General features: G+C 49.2%; 1 protein-coding gene across 1 annotated transcript in view; it reads right to left on the reverse strand.

The window, feature by feature from the left end:
* Positions 1–15,876, reverse strand: part of LOC308068616 (uncharacterized protein) — a 38,401-nt gene that overhangs the window by 19,010 nt on the left and 3,515 nt on the right. The gene's annotated exons all lie outside the window — the stretch shown is intronic.

The raw sequence follows: 15,876 nt of genomic DNA on the forward strand, positions 1-15,876 counted from the left end.
AATGCCTTTTCCCACACATGACAGACCCTTCTACTCTCTCCCTCTCTCTCTCTGCAGACTTTGCTGACCACGAGTCCCTTCTGCCATAGCTCACATCCACTCTGAAACATTTTTCTTCCTAAGAGCAAAAGGATATTATAATTTTTTCCCACAGTTTTGTCATTCTCATCTGTATCAGCTGGGAAGTTCAGAATATTACATTGCACATTCAAAAAATCTGTTATTTTGTCACATTTAAGCTTTTCTTCAAGTTCTCAGCAGACACTGGGGGGGGGGGGGGGGGAGGGGGAAGACAGGAAAACAGAGAAGGACATTCCTAAAATATTTGCTTTAAGCAGAAGCATAGTTTCTACCCTGCAACTGTCATCAGGACTCCAGACATACCCCCTGACAATCCTTCTTACCTCACTGCCAGAAGCGTGGCTCTCCCCCCTGTTTAGACCCAGGCAAATCTCCCCTGCACACTGGTAATTAACTGCTTCAGGCAACATCTCAGTGCTCCCTCAGCAGCGGATCTCCCAGGAAATATGGCCCTTTCTGCTCCTGGATGGTGTGTGTGCTCAGACCAAGGGCAAAGCTCACTCATGCATACACTCATGTGCGTTACACAGGCAGCTGAGAGGGCTGAGCAGCATAAATACAAACCAAGCCAGCACCATGGTTCTCCCCCCTTTTTTACAGTATTTTGGAAGGGGACACACACACAACAAGAAACGTCTGCACGCTTTAACGATTTCTTTGGACCTATTGTTTAAAGCTCTTTAAAGACCAACAGCCCCAGAGAAGGGTGCAAAGACAGGGTGAAGCAGCCTGCCCGGCTCTAGTGCAGCACAGCGGGGTTGGCTCAGCAGCCTGGGACAAGGATGGGACTGAGTTATACTGGAGATGTTACTGTATGTTAGGAGGCTTATTAGCTGAATGTAAATATTAGGCCAGGTAAGGCAAAGAGCAGAGCACTGGGGGTGTGAGGAGGCAGCAGTCAGGTGTTCAGCAGAGAGCTTTCATCCTCTGAGGGACGGATACATCTGCAGTCCACATCCTGCCGCTGCCTCTTGCTTTCCTTCCTCCCTGGGCACTGACTCAGCACCACCAGTCTTTTATCATAGGACAAAACAATAGGTATCCTTCCTTCCAGGCATCACATCCACTTGCTTCATCGATATTTCTTTCCTTTGTCACCCTCCACAGTACAGCACAGCCACACCTCTAATAGGAAGAAGGCTTCCACCATAACAACACAAATACGGCATCTTTGGGATGCAGCCTCAGGCTCTGCAGCCACAGACACAGCAACAAGCCAAAACTGTCTTTGCTCAGAGCAGCTGAGATCCAAACCCCTGTTCCTCAGCCACAGCAAATATCTTGCCTTTGCTGAGATCACTACTGATCCCAGGACTTTGTGTCTTGGAGCTGGTCATGAGAAAAACTGCTCAGGAAAACGGAACCATACAGAAGGCATTGAAAGCCTGGCCAGCAGGTATTTCCAGGTGCTGAAAATCCTCTGGGTGTATTTCCCAGCCACCCACATACAGGCAGCTGAGAAATAAACCCAGAGGGTACCCACCAATTCCCTGAGCTACCCACAGAAAAGCACTCACCTTGCAGAAAGCTACTTTCTCTAGTTCTATACAGACCTCCTCCAGAGTCCCCAAGCTATCCCAGAGACCTGCACATTAGGTCCTGCTTTTAGCTGAAGACATTGAGCCTACACAGCCTATCATGCTCAGGCCCACTCTATCATGCAAAAAAAAAAAAAAAAAAAAAAAAAATTCTTAGTGCCAGAGGCAGCAGGTAAGTGAGTAGGTGCAGGATGTGTTCAGGCACTAGGACTGGCAGGCAGCAATCTTTTTCTTTGCCATTGTCAGCTCTCACCTGTAAGATCAAATACAGAAAGCATTACAGCGATGCCTGCAGTCCTGCAGATTTCAGACCTATCAAGCCCTTGTTTCCTGCTGACCTGAGCCATGGTCCAACACAGCAACAAGCACAGAAATCAGCAGGAGAATAAGGCAGAAATATGTATTTAAGCAGAGATAGATGCTTCTGAGATGAGCACTGACCAACTGAGTCTCAAGGAACTGTCACCGAGCACAATCGTGGCACTGGGTCCTGCAAGAGCACAGGCATGTCTCTGAAGCAGCTCGTTAGGCAAGACCTTCTGTTTTTTGGAATCCAACATGACTGAATACAGGCAGTTACTGAAAAACAACTGTCTGTTACTTGTGGTGCTTCCCAACTTGTTACAGTAACCAGAATTATTTTCTGAACAGGTGGGTTCTGTCTCTGGAACAGTTTTGCATTCACATCCTGTCCTTGGGCAAGCTATCTGGAAGGAGAATCATAGAATGGTTTGTGTTGGAAGGGACCTTAAAGACCATCTAGTTCCAATCCCACTGCCATGGGCAAGGGGCACCTTCCACCAGCCCAGGCTGCTCCAAGCCCCATCCAGCCTGGCCTTGAGCACTGCCAGGGATGGGGCATCTGCAGGTTCTCTGGACAACCTGTGTCAGTGGCTCACCACCCTCCCAGGAAAGAATTTATTCCTAATATCTAATTTAAATCTACCTTCTTTGGAAGACCTCAGGCTGAGTGTATGTTATCATGGCCAGGAATGGGCTTATAAAGTTATCCAGGAGCTGAGGAGGAGGAAGAAGATTAAGTTCAGGCTGCAGGCACTGGACAGGTTACACACAGCTGGGTACAGGAGGAGATTGTTCCATAAAGAGCATCAGCAAGGGCTGAGCGATAGCAGAATCACCATCCTTCCTGCAGAGTGTCCTTCTAAGTCCTGAGTGTATCTTAACTGTAAAAATGGTACTCTGATCAATAGAAGTAAAAAATTTACAGGAACAGGCATTTCTGAAGGTATTTCACTCTTCCTGTACTTCTCAAACTTTATAAAGGTTCCAGCGTTAGGAACAAGATCAGATTTATTTTCCACTCTCCCACTTCTGACAAGTGACAGTACTCTCATTTGAGGTCACAATCTTAACTCTTAGAGAGCCTGTCTTCCTCGGTGCAGGACTCATCGGACATTGAGTCCTGCTTTTCCCATTCCCCACCTTGCTCTCTTGCCAGTTACCCCACAGCAAGGCTAAATGGGACTGTGAAAACGTAATGGTTTGCTAAAGGAGGCTTTTGAAATCTGGCAATTTGGAGGCTTCTTGCACTGAAGAAAGGGAAAAAAAAAATTGTGATGGGAGTTTCCCACTGGCATTGCATGGCCAAATTTTATTTTTTTTGGAATGAAACGTGGCAGAGGAAAATGACTTATTCTTTTGGAGTTTTACCAGATGCTTTTGCATTTCAAACATCAGATTTCTTTTATGTAGACAACCCAGAGTTCTGTGTCTTAAAAAAACACAGGACAGCTGAGACCCTCTCAAGATATTTTGGGAAGACAAATAGCAAGCTCTTAATGCTTCTATTGAACCCCCCCCCCCCCTCAGCCTTTAAAAAAAGTGGCATGGGGGTGTAGATCCAGGCAACCACACACTTGAAAGCTTGTACACAGGGAACAAAGACAGGGAGCATGTATTTTCTAGAACATATACCTAAGGACAGATATTTTTTGGATCATAAAAATCCTTCAAAGTCCAAAATTTACTTATCTAGACTCCACCCACATCAAAGTGAGATGATAAAGCTACCTTCTCTACAGGGAGAGTCAGTCTATTTGGAAACTTAGGTAATAAAGCTGGTACTGATTAAGCAGCCCAAAGAGAATTACTGCTGTCCAAGCAGGTTAAAGATACTGGTAGTTTTTTTTTTTGGTTTTTTTGGTTTTTTTTTTTTTTGACAAATTAAGCACAGAATTTAAATTAATCACTGGTTGGTTATAAGGATGCTAAAAAACATCAGGAAGCAGGATGAGGAAGAAAATGAGACTACAGAAATAAAGTCCCTACTGTAAGACAGGGTGTGTTGCAGACAGACCGTGCAGAAGAGACTTTGCAGTGTTATTTTCCTTACAAAACCAGCCCTAAAACTAACCCTGAGCCCACACAGTGCTGTAACCTGTGTAACAATGAAGCCTCTCCCTTATTCTCCCTAAATCAGCTCTGCAGCCCGGGTCTGTAGCACCGTGTTGCACTGGGAAGCAATTAGAATAATTACCACTGATGGGAGAGCTGATCTTCCTTTTCCCGCCCTTGCTTTGTGTCATGAGCTGTAACCTCACACTAGGGCCGTCAGCAGACAACAATAGGAGACAGGGGTCATTAAAGCAACCACTAAACATCACACAAGGATGGGCAGCACTAAGCTGAATGGGCAATTAGCACTGCAACTTCTGCACCTAATCAAAGCCTACTCCAATCAACACTCTCAGCCTAAGGATCTACAGTGACTGAGCAAGAGCTGGAGTCCAAGTATTTAGGGGACTCCTTGATGCACTGGAGAAAGTGCTTATTCAGGGAAACTCCTGCTGTTTCTCATCCCATGTGGCCACTGGGGAGAATTTTCCCTTTCCCTTTTCTCTCTTTTCTCCCAGTTATTCGCCCTCCCCACACCCCAAAAAGGAACTTTTACTGTTGTAGCTGATGTTTTACCACTAGCACCTTAGCCCATCTTGTCACTTTTTGTGCAACACCAGACAGGGGGAACACAGAGACACTGCAAGGAGCATGAAGTGGGAGGTGGAATGGGGCATCACACAAGAAAAAAAAAGTGAAAAATGCAATTTTTGTGTTAGGGGAAGATGCTAATATGATCTCTCTTTATCTGACTAGAGGAACAGTCGCTTCCAAGAAACCCGAACTGCTCATACTCTGCCAGACCTGCATTTTTCTGAGCTTCACCAGTTGAATAAGTTCTGCAAAAGAAGTGCACAAACCAGCAGTCAGAGCTGCCTAGACGCGCACCAGGGTGAAGTTCAAGGGATGCACAGTACAAATAGCTCCCCAGCTATATGCCTCTCCCATCCTTACAACAAAAGTGCAGGGCAGAATCTCACCTGCACCATGCTAGCACTCAGCAGTCTTGTCCAGCTCCAGGACTGTGGTCTTGATCTTTTCATAAGGCGAGCAGAGATACTCCAAGGAAACATCTGCCAGGGCCCGGGAAGCAGCACAGGTCAAGCTTTGGTGCTCATCAGGGGACTGTTCCTAAAAAGCAGTGGTTTCTGACTTAGTCCTACTGACAGAGGACTGTCCAACCTCCACAAATGCAGCTCCTTCCCCTTTTTTCTTTGGAGGTTTTCTTCTCTCACCCTCCTGGTCTTTCTTTTCTGAGTACAGCAAATCCAGGTAAGCTGTGAGCTATTGAAGGAGCTATCCCTTGGGTAACCACCAGCTTGTCTTCACGCAATAGCTGACCAGCACTGCCCTCCTAATAAGGACCAAAGCTCTGGCTGCTCCATGCAACAAATGTCATTACAAAAGGGTATGGAAAGATCAGAGCGCTGCTCTTCCTGGTGTTGACAGATACGGACACGGGCAAGTCGCCCACAAAGAGTGAAATAACCTCGCTAAAGACATCTATTGCCTTAAATTAATGCAGAGATTTCAGGCCTGACAATACCCACAGTATCCACCTGCACATCAAAGCTCAATGCAAGACACTGAACACCAAAGGATTTATGGAGCAGCATGAGGAGAAGCATTGGAGATCAGAAGCTTCAGATGCAGGTTTGGTGCTGGAAGAATGACTGAAAGATGTCCAACATCAGAATCCCTAGACTTTTTGACCCTTTGTTAATGGCCCCCTCCCCTGCACACACTGGAGCCAGGCTGTCATAGACACCCCCTTCTCTGGGAGTATGAACAGTCTCACCAACACTCCTGGGACTCACAGAGGATCACAGAAAGGGTTTGCACCCTGTTCTGTGACTCCAGCTACCTCTGCCAGCCCCACACCACGCTAGGGATGACTGAGGCATCCCACTGATTAGACGTCTAAAAATTCATTGCTTCACTGCTGGCTGGAACAAGCAGGGGGGGGTCTGTGCCTCTCCCAGGGCGACTGCAAGAGCCAAGACAACCCTTCCTGCTGTACCCCAACCATGAGGGGGGTGGGGGGGAAGCAGCACAGAAACCCAACCCTGACCATCTCTCCCGGGTGCTCCCCCTGTGACACCTTGGGCAAGGGGGCTGCAGGAGCCTGTAGCACCCCCAGCACTGTCTCCCACCCTGCTCACCAGTCCCTGAAGCAGCATGCTGCCCAGTAACAAGGCAGGGGAGGATAAGCATCCCTCCCTCAGAGCTGACCTATGGCTGTGTTGCTCCTCCATGCCTCCTGCAGACGCACTGGCGCCCTGGGCCAGCGAGCAGACAGCACGGCTGCTGCCGGCACAGAATCACTGACCTATTTTTGTATATGCAGGCACGCACAAGATCACAAACAAAGGGCGCTTTAGCTTAGGATATTTAAAGGAAAAGATACTCATCTAACTATCCCTAGAAACCACAGTGGGTCTTATGACGTTCATTATCTTTCTGAGAAGCATCCTTGTGCATGGCTGTGGGAAGAAAAGAAAAAAAGCAGGGAGCAGTTGGGTGAAAGCAAATCACAAGTGCCAGTAAGCTGCAAAACCACAATTCTAGGAAAGCGACAAAAGAGGATGTAAGAATTTGAGAATAAACTGGGCCTAGGACTTGATTAGCACAAGAGCAACCAGGACTCACCTGTGTGGAAAGAACAGATCTCTGTAACAAGGAGTGACTGAGCAGGACTGCAGGGATATCCCCCACTACACTGTCACTGACGGGTGAGCTGCTTGTGCAGACTCATCTAAACAGATTTTAAACAAGTCAGCTTTCCCAGGGATTTATATTCAAGTTTGCCGATTGACTTGGACCAAATTGCAAAGTATTTAATCCGCACCTCCGGCAGGTTCTGAAGCTGGCATCTTCAGCTGGTTTGAAGTTAATGGATGCATTTACACCAGATACTGTCTCCGTGCACATACCTGTAAGGGTGAGGACCTAGCAGTTTGGTTCTCAGGTACTGGAATGACAGATGCCACAAAAGAAAACCCTTAAACTGCACTCCTTAGTCTGAAAATAACCCACAGACAAACCCAGGAGCCCTACAGACTGTTCACAAAGCTATCTCCTGCCAACCACCTCTCATGGAAGGCAGAGAGCTCACTGCAGAGCAAGAGCCTGCAAAGAGGCAGTGACCAGGAGTGGACTACAGATGTGTGAGAGTATCTCTGACCCTGCAGCATCTTTGTTTGGTTTGGTGAAGTCTGCTGTTGGACAAACCTCCTGCAATTTTGACTGCCAACTTGCTTCATATCCTGGATTGAGAAATGCCTGCTCACCCCTAAGCGCTCCACTGCACCACATGAAGGATGCAGTGATGAATAACACAAAAATGGTTACTACAAATAGAGATGCTGACAACAGTTACTCAATATCACATGCTGGCAGCTCTCCTGGGACTCTCCACACAGCTGGGAAAGGTGCCGCTGCCAGTATTTGTTGGTAATGAACCTGGGGCAACAACCCAACCCCAAAGTGCAAAGGCAGGAAGGAAAAAAAGAGTAAGAATAGATCTCAGTGTCCTGAACAATGAAAACAGGAAAGTCCCTCTCATCTAGGGAGCCTGGACAAGAGCAGCTTTGCTCCATCCCCCTTCCAGGCAGTCTGTGGGGTCTGCTCAGAATCCTATGGAGATGTGTGTTAAAAAAAAGCAATATTGCTGCCAGAGCATCCTGTGACAGTGAGGGACAGAAGGAGAGAAGGCACGAACTAGCCTTGGAAGCTGGCAGGGATAGGTGGGGGAGACTCCAAGCAGCATTTAATCTGGAATGCCATCTCTCTCTGGACACCACCCCACTCCCCCCCCCCCCCCCCCAATCTGGCATCTCCCCTAAGAGCCCCTTGCTCTGCATCCCCCTGGGTAAAATTCAAGGCTTGCTGCCCCCCCCCCCAGCCCCACATCCTGCCCTGACACAGAAAAAGCCACTTCCAAGCTTTACCTCAGCACATCCTGCTCCCCCCCATCCTCCCCCTCTTTGTTGACTTTTTTATTTTCTGCGTCAGAAACATAAAATGGAGACTGTGGAAAAGGAAAACACTTTGCCTAAGATGGCTGAGGGAGAAGAAGGATTTGCACAGCAGTGCATGAGCACCCTCTGCTGCTGTGTGAGCTGCTCAGGGATGGCGGGGGGGAGCAGCTCTCTAGCCCCAAAGGCTCCAGGCAGAAAAAGACTCCAAACAGTCCTTACTGAGTCATTTAAATTGTCATTATAGCCAAAATATTGGCTTAAAAAACTTCAGCAACCTTGTCACCTCTTCCCACCACCCCTTTTCTGTTCTGCTTTTCTTCACTTTGTTATACTTACAATCCTTAGGAAAAGGATAGTATTTTGTATTAAAACCAGTGTGTTTCACACATACAACTCCCAGCAACTAATGCCACTGCTCTGCACATTCACATATTTTTCCAGGTTTGAGAAAAGCCAACAGATTTCATCTGTATTAAGTTCCACACCAGGGTGAGTGCGCGAAGCTTGGCATTACCTCTTGTGGGAATGCCAAGGCCCAGGGATGGGAGACAGGGCTGAGGATGGACATAAGGGGAGAACCAACACCCACTTGAAATGGGGTGACTGGATTTTGTCCCTAGGAAAGGTTTAGGGATGAAAGGGTACATGCAAAACCAGCACAAGGATACCTTGCAAGCTACTCCCTGAGCATGCAACTTCCAAGCCAGGAGTATGTCAGCATAGGGCCAAATCCATCTGAATCTGAGGCTTAAATGCTCAAGCAAATCTTGCAGAAAGTTTTCCCAAGATCAGTTCAAAAAGACCCAAAAGGCATCACTCAGGTGTGAGATAAAAACCACAAATAGATCCAGGATCCCAAGTCCTTTGTGGTGATTTAAATGTGGAGGAGGATGAGGAAGAAAAGCAAGGAGTTTTAAAAAAATGAAAGGAAAAGACAGACAGAGAGAAAGCACTTATACAAGTGACCACAGGTAAAAACCTAACACCGAAGGATTAAATTCAGCCAGGAGCAGGGTGCCCAACACACATTTCAGCAGCGTAATTGTACACACCCAGCCTGTAAGGACAGAGCCTGACAAGTGCTGGTTTTGGGGTACTAGCACTTACATGCCCCAAAGCTGCACAGCTACCTACAGAAATTCCTTTCAGGGACTTTTCTGGGAGAAAGTAGTCCTTTTCATGCGATCAGGGTGAGGCTGACCCAGAGTCAAAGCTCTGTGGTGATGCTCCTGCTGCAGCAGCACACCTGGGTACAGACAGAGCACGCGACACCTGGGATGCTTTTATTACTGTCAGTTCTGCAGCTGCAAAAACTATAGGCATGTCCCCTCGCATGGCAGGAGACAAGTCAGGCTGGCTCTGGCATAGTAGGAGCTTGGCAGGTCAGAGCTGGCCAGCAGGACAGGGGGATCAGCATCATGGTGCACTGATGAGTGGGTGTTTTTTCAGTGTTGCTGCGTAAAAGGGGCATCAAAAGATGATGTGCCCCAACACTTCATCCTGTAGCAATAAGGACTGAAAAAATTGCACAACACAGCTTTGGGGCTATGAACACGGATGTATCCCCAGCACACCCTGGGTGACTCAGTTTGGGAGTGCTGGGAAAGCACAAGTGAGACATCAGGGTGGACACCAGCCTCGTAAGTCAGTGCCATGGGGCAGGAGCAATGGAGATGGGCTCGGTGAGGCCTGGGGTGCACTGGCGCTGCTGGGCAGCCACCTGAGCCTGCACTGTCAGCAGGGATGGATGGGGGTTTGGGGCGTAGGAACAGGAACAGAGAAGCACTACACCAGCACAAAAGCAATGGGCTGAGAGCAGGAATGGGGTGCACTGGAGAGATGTGGGGAGCCCCACAACAGAGGGATGTAGAGAGGGGGCTTGTATGGTGCTCCAGAGATCCCCATTTCATTTAATGGCACAGAACACTGCTAATCCCTGCTCCTGCCCTCAAACTGCCTAATAACTAAGCACCCAAAAGGCCAGTTATGCCAGTCAGGGGGCAAGTGCTGCCTTTATGTGCCAGGGCAGGTGATTTCTCCCTGCAACCCCTCCATTCCCCTCAGCAGCAGATGGAAACCCCCTCCCAATTATGGTCTTGTCACAGAGAAAAAAAGAAAGACAAATCTCCCAAAGAAGGCTGTCTGACAGGACAAAAGCTCCTTGAAATGGGAGCTGAGCTGTTTTTTCCAGGTTCAGAGCAGGGATGGAGGGAGGGGGGGCAGAGCGCGAGGGGGGGGGGCTGGGGCTGGCAGTGGTGCTGGGCAGGATGCGCACGCAGGCGGCACTTCCCCTCTTTGTCTGCAAAAGCAGGTCAAGGGGAGGGGGGGGGGGAGCGGGGGGACGGGGAGGGGGGGATGCAGGGGAGGATGCAGGGCTGCGTCAACCCTCGTCAGGAAATCAGCTGATCCCTTCTCCCAATCCCGAGCCTCTGACCTCATCCCCAGGAACGGAGCCAACATGGCTCAACTGCGCACATCTGGCGGATGGAAACAACACTGCAAGGGAACTGGAAACGCCAACACACAGCAAGGGGAACACAGAGAAACCCCCCAGTTTTCAAAGCCAGAAAACTCCAACACACACATGAGGCCAAAAAACACCTAGAGCACCCCTAGCCCTAACCTGGGGTTCACTCAGGGGCCTCTTGAAGCTCAAACTGCAAATAAAATCACTGCCCAGCGCTGATGTCCCAGTGCAAACGTGATGGATGAGCATAGCGGGCACTATAGGCACAGTCCAGCTCCCAGTATCTCCCAGTAAGCACGCACACACTTGCACGCAGCCCACTGGTAACATCCCTTGTGCTTCTCACGGTAGCAGGAACCTGGGACCAGCAGAAGCTGCACACCAGAGCTGGGTGCACCCGTCACCCATAGCACCCTGAGAAGCAAGCGCTGGCAGCTGACTGTGGCCAGGCAAAGGCACCAGCGGTGCCAGCACCAATGGGGACAGCAGCAGCTCCTCACTCCCAAGGAGGCAGCCCAGGGTCACAGCCCAGTCTCACTCCTACTTAATTTTCTAGACATCCTATGTTAGAAACACCACCTTCACCTGGCAAAACATCCACACCAGGACACCTGCTGCAGCTGAACCAGGCCAGGTGCCCTGAGAATGGCACTGCAATGGCAGGAAAAGCACTGTTTGCCCTAAAGTGTAATGAAAGGTCAGTCCAAGACATATAGGCAACACAATCACCTGTTGGAGATGAAAACATCAACTGCTAAAACACACAGCTCTGTTACAGAAAGTATGTGAGCTTGTTGCAGTCGTTCTTCTCTCTAGGCTCTGCTACACACGGTGGGAAATGCTAGGAAGGCACAAACACCTCCTAGACCAGCCAACACCATACCTGCACTTACAGATTGCACATGTGATGAGAAGCAACTTCAGTTTCTAGAAACTCCGAGGAACAGGCTCAAACCCCTCTCCTAGGGTATGATACAGGTAGCAGGTACCTCACATATTCTTCAGAGATGAAACACTTAGAAGATCTAGGGAGAAAGCTCCCCACACAGGTTCTGCCTCCTTTAAAAAGGAAACGAATGTTCAGTCTCCCACCAGCACTGCTCTCAGAGCCCCATCAAAGTACACTGATGCTGTTAGTGTGTGTTCCTCAACACCACTCCAGGAGAAACAAGGAAGCAAAAGCAGGGAGAAGGTTAAGAGATAACAGCCACCAGCTCCAGCAAGGGAAATTCTGGCTTGATATAAGGACACTATTTTCACAAGGGTGGTTAAACACCAGAGAAGGGAGCGCAGTTACATCTAGAGCTGGGCAATTTCTGTCCTTGAGAAGACTCAAACTTGACTGCAAAAGACCCTGAGCAATCTCTAACTTTCAGGTTGGCCTTATGCAGAGCAGGACTGATGGAGTCAAGACCTCCAGAGGACCCTTTGAATCTGAACCATACTGTGACTCTGGAAGGATATCTGGTGAGCTCTCCAGCCTTGTTCTCCTCAGCAGACACTTCTGAATCAGGATTTAACAGCTCTCAGGTCTGTGGACAGATGCCTCCATTTTGTCTGAGAATATTCCTGAGCAACAGAGGAAGAGAGAAGTTTCTGTTCCTGTTCACTGCCACTTCTCAGCCAACATTGACACAACAGGCATGAATGCTCGAGGAAGACGGAGGCTACAGTTGCCTCTGCCTCACCAGAGAGAGGTGATGGAGATGGGGACACTGGGCTGGAAAAGGAAGGAAGGATGTATCTCCTAGAGGAGACACTTGTGCCAAGGCTCCCTGCAGCAAAACATCTGTGAACAAGAGGAAACAATACCTCCCAGCATCCTGGAAATCTGAGGACAAGTGAGGAGCATGAGGGGATGCTTTAAATGCATTTGTGAGCACCTGGAGGGCCCAGAAAACCAGCAACAGACATTTTTCAAGCTAGTCCACAGTGCTGGGCAACATTTTCAGAAAACCTCAAAATTTCATTCTCAAGCAAAACTTTGATTTGGGTCCACACAACATGTTCATGGCCCTGACCCCCAGCTGGGCGTATGAAGTCCCTCTGTCTGTTAATGGTATCTTATGTTTCCATGTGTTAGGAGCTAAACAGCTTCTGGATCTGGCCTTCTGGAGCTAAGGAGTCATACATTTCCAGCAAAGCTCTGGATCTTATTAGATGGATAAGGAATTGGCTGGATGGCTGCACCCAAAGAGTCACATTAAATAGCTCAATGTCCATATGGAAATCAGTAATGTGTGGTGTCCTTCAGGAGTCCATACTGAGATCTATACTATTTAATATCTACATCAGAAACATAAGACAGTGGGATTGAGCGCACCTGCAGATTGGTCTCATCTACAGGCTTGCTGAGTGCTGCAGCTGACTCGCTTGAGGGAAACGATGCCATCCAGAGGGGCCTGCACAGGCTGGAGGAGCGGGCTGTGCAAACCTCATGAGTTCAACAAGAGTAAGTGCAAGGTCCTGCTCCTGGGTCAGTACAATCCCCAGTATCAATAGACTGGGGGATGAATGGACTAGAGCAGCCCTGTGGAGGAGTTGGGGATACTGGTAAGTGACAAATGGGACATGAGCCAGCAACGTGCACTCACAGCTCTGAAAGCCAAGTGTGTCTTGGGCTGCATCACCAGCAGCATGGCCAGCAGGTCGAGGGAGGGGATTCTCCCCCTCTGCTCCATCTCATGAGACTCGCCCCTGGAGCACTGTGTCCAGCTCTGGCATCCTCGGCACTAGATAGACACAGACCTGTTAGAGTGGGTCCAGGGGAGGCCACGGAAATATCCAAAGGGCTGGAACAGCTCCTCTGTGAAAAGAGGCTGAGGGAGTTGGAGGTGTTCAGCCTGAAGAAGAGAAGGCTCTGAGAAGACCTTAGTGCAACCTTTCAATATATAAAGAGAGCTTATAAGAGAGATGGAGAGAGACTTTTTACCAGGGCCTGTCATGACAGGACAGGAGGCAAGGGTTTTAAACTGAAAGAGGGTGGTTTTAGATTGAACACAAAGAAGAAATGTGTTATGATGAGGGTTGTGGGACACTGGAACAAGCTGCCCAGAGACGCTGTGGATGCCCCATCCCTGGAAGGGCTCAGGGCCAGTTTGGACAGGGCTTTGAGTAGCCTGGTCTAGTGCAAAGTGTCCCTGTCCATGACTGGGTGTTTTGAGTGGGAGATCTTTGAAGGTCTCTCCAATCCACACCATTCTACGGTCTCTCAATATTACCACCTCCTGCCTCTCTGGATTACACCTACCAGGAAATAAAACAGGTAAATACAGAAGAAACTTTACCTGCAGGCTGTTCAACATGGAGAACAACCCAATACAGAAAATGAATGCACACTCTTGAACAAGTTACATGGAGCAGCATACCTGAGGCTGAAGCACCCAGGCTGCACTGTCTTACCAACAATACCAGGGCAAGCATTGCCCCAGGCACAGCTCAGCTCTGCGGGACTGCAGCATGTAGAGTCACATAAAACCAGAAAGAAAGAGAATTGCTCCCAAGGAGGGGGTCTCTGGGTGAGAGGGCTGTTCTGCTGCCGGAGTCAGTGCAGAGAAAGGTCAGTGCCACCCTGGCCACAGCTCTGGGTAGCAAGCTGGCCACACTCTTGGTGCCAGGGGAGTTGCTGGGCCAGCATGGAAGCTCACACAGGATAGGCACGGATGTGCAGCAGGGAGCAAACTTTGCTCCTCTGCTGCTGGCGACAGTTGTGCCAGAAACCTGGCTCTGACAGGCTCTGCATTGCACTGGCACACCCAGACCCATCTGAGAGCACAGCCACGGGCTCTGCTCCCCCCAAAATCCACACCCGGGGCTGAAGTTCACTCTTGACAGTCTCTGAAACAGGGCTGTAAACACAGGCTGCAGCAGGGACACAAAGCCTCCATTCAAAACCAAGAGATCCATGTGCCACCTGGTGTCCAAAAGCAGGTCTGCACCGCGACCCGAATAGCTGAGAGATGGAGGGTTATAACCTGTCTAAAATATAAATATCACCACTATCGGGACAAGCATCTCCCTACTCTGCTGCAGAAACACTGAGTGCCACCTTTCCTATCCTACACACCTGCAGGTTAGAGCACAGCAACACCGACCTCCAGGAAACACTTGTATGTTTTCCTTCACACAGGTTAATTCTGACTGCCTGGCTCTAAGTCCTACAGGCAGCTTGAACTATGAAACTTAGTTAAAAAATAAATCAGGACGCTCAGAAAAACAGCCTTCAACTTCAAAATCAAAAGAAGGGGCACACAATGCAGATGCTTACAGTACCAGCAGCAGAGCAAGGAGCTGCTGATAAAAAAGCAGCATAAAATGGCCTTCAAGGGAAATCTTGCTGTCCCAGCAGCTGATGCCACCACCGAGGCAGGTCCTGGGCCGTGCCCTTCGGCAGCCAGAAGAGTTGGGGTGGCCCTGGGGCAAAACACCAGGCAAGAGCCACACACTTTGGGGAACAATGGATTCCTTCTGACAACCATGCAGTTTTCTTCCCCTGACCAAGAAGAAAAACTCAAAGCTATGAGACATTTCTCCCTTTTCACTTTTTTAAGGCATATAAGGTTGGGGATGCCTGTGTACATTGCCTTTCAAGCCCTCCTATTCATGCATCCTCTGTGTTGCACAGGCGCAGGGCTTGCCCTAAGGGCTGGCACATAACACAGTCCCAAACCCTGCCCTCAGGGGAAGGGCAAATCCTCTCCAAAGGGCAGGGCCTGGAGCTTCGGGGCAGAGCAAAGGGCAGAGACTGTGGGGGCAGAAGCACTCCCTTTCCTCAGGAGATGCACACACACAGCACCTGGGTCCTGCTGCTCTCCTGCCTCGACTGAAAAGGTGAGGAAATATTTCCGTAAGTGTTTAAGAGTGAGAGAGATGTTACAGAGAGCACTCAGAGACGAGGGACAAGAGCCCCACCATCTACCTGGTAATGAAGGAGCAAGTGGGAGGAAGGAATACCAGCGAGAAAAGCAGTAACTGGATGTACATGGTGCCCAGCAGGCATCTTCGCCAGGCAGCCTACCCTTAACACAACTGTTGGGACAGGTAATCGAGCAGAAATGAGAGGGATGGTACAGAAAGCAAGCGCAAAGCACAGTATCCATACTCAAGAGGATGTAAGGCGGAGACGGTAGAACAGCGAGTGTCACACCACACCGTGCAGTATCTTGCTACGACCACAAACGCTGCATACAGCTGACCTGGCTTTGCCTCTCAGGCTGCTCCTGAGTCACACCGAGATGCAGGCATCATGCAGCTGTGGCTTAGCCAGGAGATCCCTCCCTCCCCTCACCATCCAGAAGGGCCTCCAGGTCTTCAGGAGATCTTACTAAGGACTGCCAGCTTACATAGGAGAGACACCTTAGGTCAGTGATGAAGACCATCCAATCTATCAGAGCTGTTAAAGGTGACAGAGGAAAACATGTGCCAGCATGCTGCAAGCTGGACTCCTGCACTGTTT

The sequence above is a fragment of the Falco punctatus genome, assembly GCF_963210335.1.
Source record: "Falco punctatus genome assembly, chromosome: 8".
Lineage (NCBI taxonomy): Eukaryota > Metazoa > Chordata > Aves > Falconiformes > Falconidae > Falco > Falco punctatus.